Source organism: Triticum dicoccoides, chromosome 7B (assembly GCF_002162155.2).
Source record: "Triticum dicoccoides isolate Atlit2015 ecotype Zavitan chromosome 7B, WEW_v2.0, whole genome shotgun sequence".
Taxonomy (NCBI): Eukaryota; Viridiplantae; Streptophyta; class Magnoliopsida; order Poales; family Poaceae; genus Triticum; species Triticum dicoccoides.
Genome location: NC_041393.1, coordinates 687,814,519 through 687,821,206, shown reverse-complemented (window position 1 = coordinate 687,821,206; position 6,688 = coordinate 687,814,519). Strand labels below are relative to the sequence as shown.

Below are 6,688 nucleotides of genomic sequence, written 5' to 3'. Positions count from 1 at the left end.
TTGATGCACACCATATTTGGGTAGACCAATGGGTTAAGTCGTGCTTTGCAAAAGAAATGTGAAGACATTATTTGAACTCTATCATTTGATGATGATTCAATTACAGTTAATGAGAGATGATGGTGGATGAGAAACTTTTCTTGAAGAGGTCACTTCTATTTGTGTCAAGCAGAAGGTCAAAGTTCCTCAAATGGATGGTCTGTAAAAGCCGCCCAGAAGACCCTCAAGATTCTGCAAAAACCTCACACACCTCCATCGCTTCCATGTTGACATGTTTTTGGATCTTATTGATAGGAAACTTCGATAGCTTAGAGATATGTTGATGTAACACTGAATTACTTCATTGCATGGAATCATTCAGTCCGGTTTATTGTTTTGCTACTTATCATAAGGGGGACTTGGTTAAGCTTGCACATCTTTATCCTACGGATTTCATGGAGGAAGATTTGATGCATATTTCTTATCAACTTATACAATTCATTATTAACGTATAAATGAGAGGTTTGTGAAGGTCAAAAATATAACCGGTCTTTCTATTATGCATGCTGAGAGAAACAAAAGTGCCACTTGTAACCTTGTTTACAAGCTTCCCAAATTGGTGCTAATCCTACCTATGGTAACATTTAGTGTTGAGAGAGTATTATCTTCAGTCACTTTTGTGAGAAACAAGTTACTGAACAAAATGGGAATCAACTCTTGAATGATTGCTTGATTACATTTCTAAGAGCGAATTCTTTTTTCAAGTGAAGATGATGTTGTCATATCCCGCTTTCAAGCCATGACAGAGTGTATGGTCATGTTATAAGTTGCTTCTCTAGTTTGTAGTTTCCTTCATCTTTTGGGATATTGTTGCTATTATGAACAATTTGTATTTTCGTGAACCAATTGGCTTTGTTACGGTGAATATTCTTTTAAACATCCAAAGTTGAATTCCTGGATCTGCCACTCACGTGGCCTTTGTTGAGCTTCCGCTACAGATTATGGGATTCTACTCCTCTGAAAATGAGAATCAGAAACAAAAGACAGCTGCCCACCTTCGATCCTTAGGAATCAATTCTAAGGATTTTGAAAACTACATTGCAAGGCAACACGAGCCGGAAGCTGCAGTTTCGGTGATTCCCGAGATTCCACTTATCCAACTTCCAATCTAGCCAGCTTTGTCCCCGTTATTACAAACTAAATGCCACCATCCCAATAGATACTCCAAGCAGTTCTCCTCCCCTCCTTTATTCTACACCCGAGCGAACAGAGGGAGGTACACAGAACGGCGGCCGGCCGCCCAGACTTTTGGCGGCTACACCAGCGTCACCCCTATTGCCTCTTGGGCAGGCGGATCAGGTCGCGTCAGGTCACCTCCACCCATCCCAAACTACGCCCGCCCATCCCCAACCTCTGTTACTCGCACCCCCAATCTTCGCCCAGGCAGCCGGATCTAAGTGCTTCCACCCGTCCTTGACCTCCGGCCATCACCGTCCGTCCTTTCGCTACCTCTAGCCCCAGTCTCAATCGATGGATGCGTTCAAAGAGATTCAGGATTTGGCCAGTAGCATATGAAGTTCTATCAGTTAATTTATTCATTTTCAAACTCAACATTTATAGACATTATAGACATTTCACAACATTTATGGTTCCTACATATGTTCAATAATAGAGTACACAAACAACCAACTTCTGATTTTTCAGAATCCACAGCTGTAGCTGATGAATCCATAGGTGAAGTGATTCTCAGGAATGTATAGCCTCTAGCAATGAACTATTGGACCCGTGCGTGCATGTTGCGGCAACCACGTACTGAATCATATATTTTAGCGTTAATTAGGACATGTCAAACGCCAACCCGCATGCGTCTTTACCGCGTTGTCCGGACAGCTGAAGCCATCCAACAAGGGACTATGTTGATCTGCGGCGCGGTCCGAACGTGATTTCTCCCTCAAACCGGAGTCAAACGTGGTGGGCTTTGCGGGAGTCCGGACCGATCCAATGCCCGCTTTCTAACAGATCTGGCCCACCAAAACCCCTCATCGCTCGCCCGCACGCGTTCCCGCCCGGCGCATGCTGCCCGCATTCTTGCCCCTATAGAGCGTGCCGCTCAACATTGAAGGCGGCTCAGGGCGGACATGACCTCTTACTGCGTCCACCATTGAGGCGACGCGCCGACTGAGAGCGTCGCCGGCAACACATCTCAGGTATGCGCGCCTATTCAATGCCAGAGACGCGTGACTGGAAGGGATGGGAGGAATTCCTACCTCACCCGATCAATGCCGTTGTCCGTCTGTATGACGCCCTTAACCAGGCTCGCCACAGAGAAACCCACTCCGGCGCCGCGCAATGACGCATCCGAACGTCTCGCCTCATTGGAATCCGCTATTTGAAGGCGGCCACACCCCGACTAACTTCAAACCACAACACAAGCCCCTCCCTATCCTCCTCCGCTGCACTGCATCCGCAAGGACTGCAGGCGGCAAAGCTCTATGGAAGAGCCTTTCCAAGGAGATGAAGCCCGCCATGGCCGCCCTTGCCGTCGCTCGGCAGAGCCACCGTGCCAAGCGGAGCGAGGCCGGCTTGTGCCAGCTTGTCCAAGGTCCCCGATGACGAGGACGACACCATGATGGAGACGGGCTCCAACGACACCGCCTCGGCTCCTGCGCCTCTTGTGCAACGCCGGCTTCACCACAAAGCAGGCGCAGACGCACTACAATGCCGCCATGACAGAGGTGCAGCCTATACCGATGCCTTTGTCGACTTTCCGGCAGGCGCAGGAAGAACAGCGGTACAACTTGTTCCTTTTGGAGCAGCACTAGCTGGCGGAGGGCCAGATCTACGACAAGCGGGCGAGCGAGGAGGCCGTGGCGAACCCCAACGTCATCACGGAGCAGCATGCCATCTACGATACCATTCGCGCTCAAGCCGTTGCTCGCCAAGAAGCGGCCCCCGCAGAGGCGCAATTGCAGGCGACCACGGAGGAGAACAACCTCAGTTGCGCCTCCTACGCGCCGACGACGAACCATCAGGTGGCCCGATGGGACGATGACAGCACCGGCGCCACGTATACCGGCAACAGACAGGTCATGGACTCCTCCGAGGATGAGTAGGACATTGGTGGTGGGAGGGCCTTGTGTCCCATGTGGGCCAGACCGTCTCCTATGATCTACTATTCCTCGCCGGAGATCACACCTTCACTTCATCGGTCTTATCACCGGTGCTCATGGAGACGAGAGATGGAGGATGACATAGGCTTGGGCGCCCGACACCGCCGTCGTAGGATAGATTTAGGGTCGGGTCGTTTTTCTTCTTCTAAATGTTCGAAATGTAACGAAATTCCGTGGTGCTTGTATGCAATCCGTCACTTTCACCCCGGAATCCGTCACTTTCATGCGTTTTAGTTATTTCATTCTAGTTTTTATAATTTTTTTATTCCCGTCTACCCCGGACACGATTTGGGATGCGGCCGCGCGGTGGCGCACGTACGACCCAACGAACACAGCCGGACATGGGCGAACCCATCAGCGTCCCAAAGAGACAAATTCCGGCCAATCTAAACGTCCGTTTAGAGTCGCACGATGAAATTGGCCTAAGCGGCAGGCGCCCACGCCGCGGCGGTGTTCCCATTTCGAAAGGACGAGGCGAACGTACATGGCGTACGGCGTCTGCCCTGGGCGCCTGGATGCGCCTGGATGTGTGGCCATTGAATCGTGGCCAAGTGTGGAACGCCAGGTCCAACGAGGTGGTACCAGATGGATGTTACCAATACGATTTTTTTAATGAGGGGCTCAGTACGAACTCTAGCTATTTCTCAAGGGCTGAGAAATATAGCTGTTTCCATGTGCGGAAATTGTCTTTGGAGGCTGAGCTTCATGGAGCTCGGTTTTGAAAATTTTGAACTTTGTCAAATTTCATTTTTTTTATATTTTAAAAAATTCTGAAAAAAACCACACATATAGAGAACGCATAACACACATGTGTGTAAATTTTTAAGGCAAAATAAGTTAAAATGAGGGCTGTGCAATAAAGACAAATCGGGGGCTTTTTAACACATGATACTATTCATCTTCTCAGGTCATGAATTTGTCTTTTTTGTACAGGTCACATTTCAACGTTTGTCATTCTAAAATTTTACACACATAGACATAACATACTTGTTAACTTGCGCAATTTTTTTTAGATTTTTTTGAAGATGAAAAGTTTGAATTTTAATTTGTTTTAAACAGAAAGCCTCCATGACTCCCGGGAGCCAAACGCCCACTCTCTTTCCAGGTGGATGCTAAGAAATGTCTGATCTGAACATGGAGAACTACTTCTTCTTCTTTCTTTCTGTTTTGAGAAAATGCCATCACGACTCGATTGGGGTTCCCATTTTTAAGAGAGAAATCAGAATGTTCTCCAATGCGTTCATGCGGGCCCAGCTGGGCCCAGGGTTTTTTTAAGCTTAGCTGGGCCTAGCTACTCACCATAATAAACAAAGAAATACACACTAGGCCCAGCAAGTGCTGGTAAAAAAATGGAGCAAATGCATTCCGGGCCCGGTGGGCCGCAAGCGTATTAAGGCAAGACCTGGCCGGGAGAAGAACACCTTAATTGCTCCTGTCCATGGCCCGGTCGGCAGCGGAGGCAGACCCCCGTGAACAGTTGCTCACAAATTGTTCGCAAATCAGATCGCCGGTTCGTGCAGCCATGCCGGCAACTTTAAACCGCACCCACCCCAGCGCCGCAGGTCTGATTTGCTCAAGGCGAGTGATAGGCGCCGGTGCGCCGGCCGAAATTTCGGCCGGTCGCACCGCGCACGTACGATTTGTGCAATTACGACTGCATGATAACCTTCTCCTTCCCCAACTGATTCGTTAAGAAAAGAAAAATATAGCCATGGCGCCTGTGATACAGGCAGTCTTGATCTCCCCAAAACCTAGCCAGCTCGCCGGCCACCCTGGGCCGCTTGCCTCGCCTGTCGGTGGCCGTCGTGATCACCGGTGGTCGGCTGGTCGCCCTCCTCTAGCCAAAAAGTACATGGTTCCAACAAACAAAAAGCATGTTTACAGCAAAAACAATGTAAGGTTCCAGCAAAAACAAAAAGGATCCCGTCGCCGGTGGTTTTCCTCCTTCGAGCTTGTAGCTTCCGTCCTCTAGCATGGCATCGTCGTTGTAGCACATGCAGCTCGAACACATGCAGGTTCCAGCATACGGCCACCATGGTTGCAGCATCCTGGCATCCTCTTCTCTGGCTCGCCGCCGTCGTCTCGCACGGCCATGTCCAGCAACAGAAAACTTCTTTTTTTTTGCAGGAAAGCAACAGAAAACTTCAGTACTTGGTTGAAGCAAAAAGACAGCAAAACTTACTGGTGGTTCCAGCAAAAATCTCAGCGGCAAAAAAACTCGGATAATCGATTGTAGCAAAAAAAATAGCAAGTTCCAGCAAAAATAAATCAACCATGAAAAACACCAGTGCCGGTTGTAGCAATAAAAAGAGCCAATTCCAGCAAAATCACCTGCCGGTTGCAGCTTCCCAGCCGGTCCAGCATCTCCGACCGAGGTCTCCACACACAGTTAACACCTCGAGCTCGCCACGCCGTGTGTCTCCACGCGTAGCCGGCTGCCTCACAGCCTGACGACATGGGTAGATGTGGGGGAAAGGAGGGAGGAGATAGGTGATTGGGGAGGGGTTGTCTCACGGTAGATAGGAGCATAGAAGTTTCTCCATGGCGGCGGATGCAGGAGGAGGTAGCGGCCGCGTGATGGGCTGAGAGATCGAAGAAAGAAGAAGGGGAACGAGTGGCTAGCGATCGTGTGTGCGAAAGGATAAGGTTGACTGCGTCACGCCTAGATGCGTATGGAAACTGTGTGAAGCGAGCGAGCCATGCGACCGGCCCAGCGTTGGGCCGGCGCTCCGGCTCGAAACATTTCCCTTTGCTCAAGGTAAACGTTTCGCTTCGGCGCACCGGCCGAACGCTCGGCCGGTCGCGAGCGCCACGTACGCGGCCACAAGAGCCAGCACGCAGCCGTTCTTATCCCCTCACCTCTTATCCCTTTACCCCCTGCTCGCTTCTCCTCTCATGTGCCTCTGCATCTCGCGCATATCCATCCCCTGCTTGCCTCTTTCCATCTGCCTAGCTCCGGCCAGTGCCGCGGTTTATCTGGCGAGCCCACCACCTGAGAGGCATCCCCTGCTCCTCTCTTCACCTCTCTCCGTCGAGGACTTTCTCCTTTTATCTTGTAGAACTCGTCGGTCGTTCCCTTCTCTGCTCCCCAACGCCCCCGTGTGACGGATCACGGGTTGGAGGTTGATGGAGGAGGAAGCACGCTAGGGGAGCTGCACCTGGTGGATGGGAACAGCTGCAACCGGTGTTGCAATTAGCGCTCGTCGCCATGGCCGCCCGCAGCTGATTTGCGCTCCTCTCCATGGCCGCCACAACAAGATTTTGCTACAACCATTCTTTTTTTTGCTGGAGCCAACCCATGTTTTTGCTACCACCCACTCACTAGTAGAAAAGGGGGCATCAGTCCCGGTTCGTAAGGGCCTTTAGTCCCGGTTGTTGAACCGGGACTAAAGGGTCGTGACTAATGCCTCCCCTCTTTAGTCCCAGTTCTAACACGAACCGGGACAGATGTGCCTCCATGTGGCCGGTGCGCCGAGCCCAGGCAGGAGGGCCTTTGGTCCTGGTTGGTGGCACCAACCAGGAACAAAAGGCATCCACGC

General features: G+C 50.7%; 1 long non-coding RNA gene across 1 annotated transcript; it reads right to left on the bottom strand.

Moving 5' to 3' along the window:
* Window positions 1-4,822: 4,822 nt before the first annotated feature.
* On the bottom strand, window positions 4,823-5,831 carry LOC119340942. The gene is made up of 2 exons (XR_005164764.1): window positions 5,481-5,831; window positions 4,823-5,262 (listed from the first exon to the last, which is right to left on the bottom strand). It is a non-coding gene; the product is annotated as an uncharacterized LOC119340942 (long non-coding RNA).
* Between the last annotated feature and the right edge of the window lie 857 nt (window positions 5,832-6,688).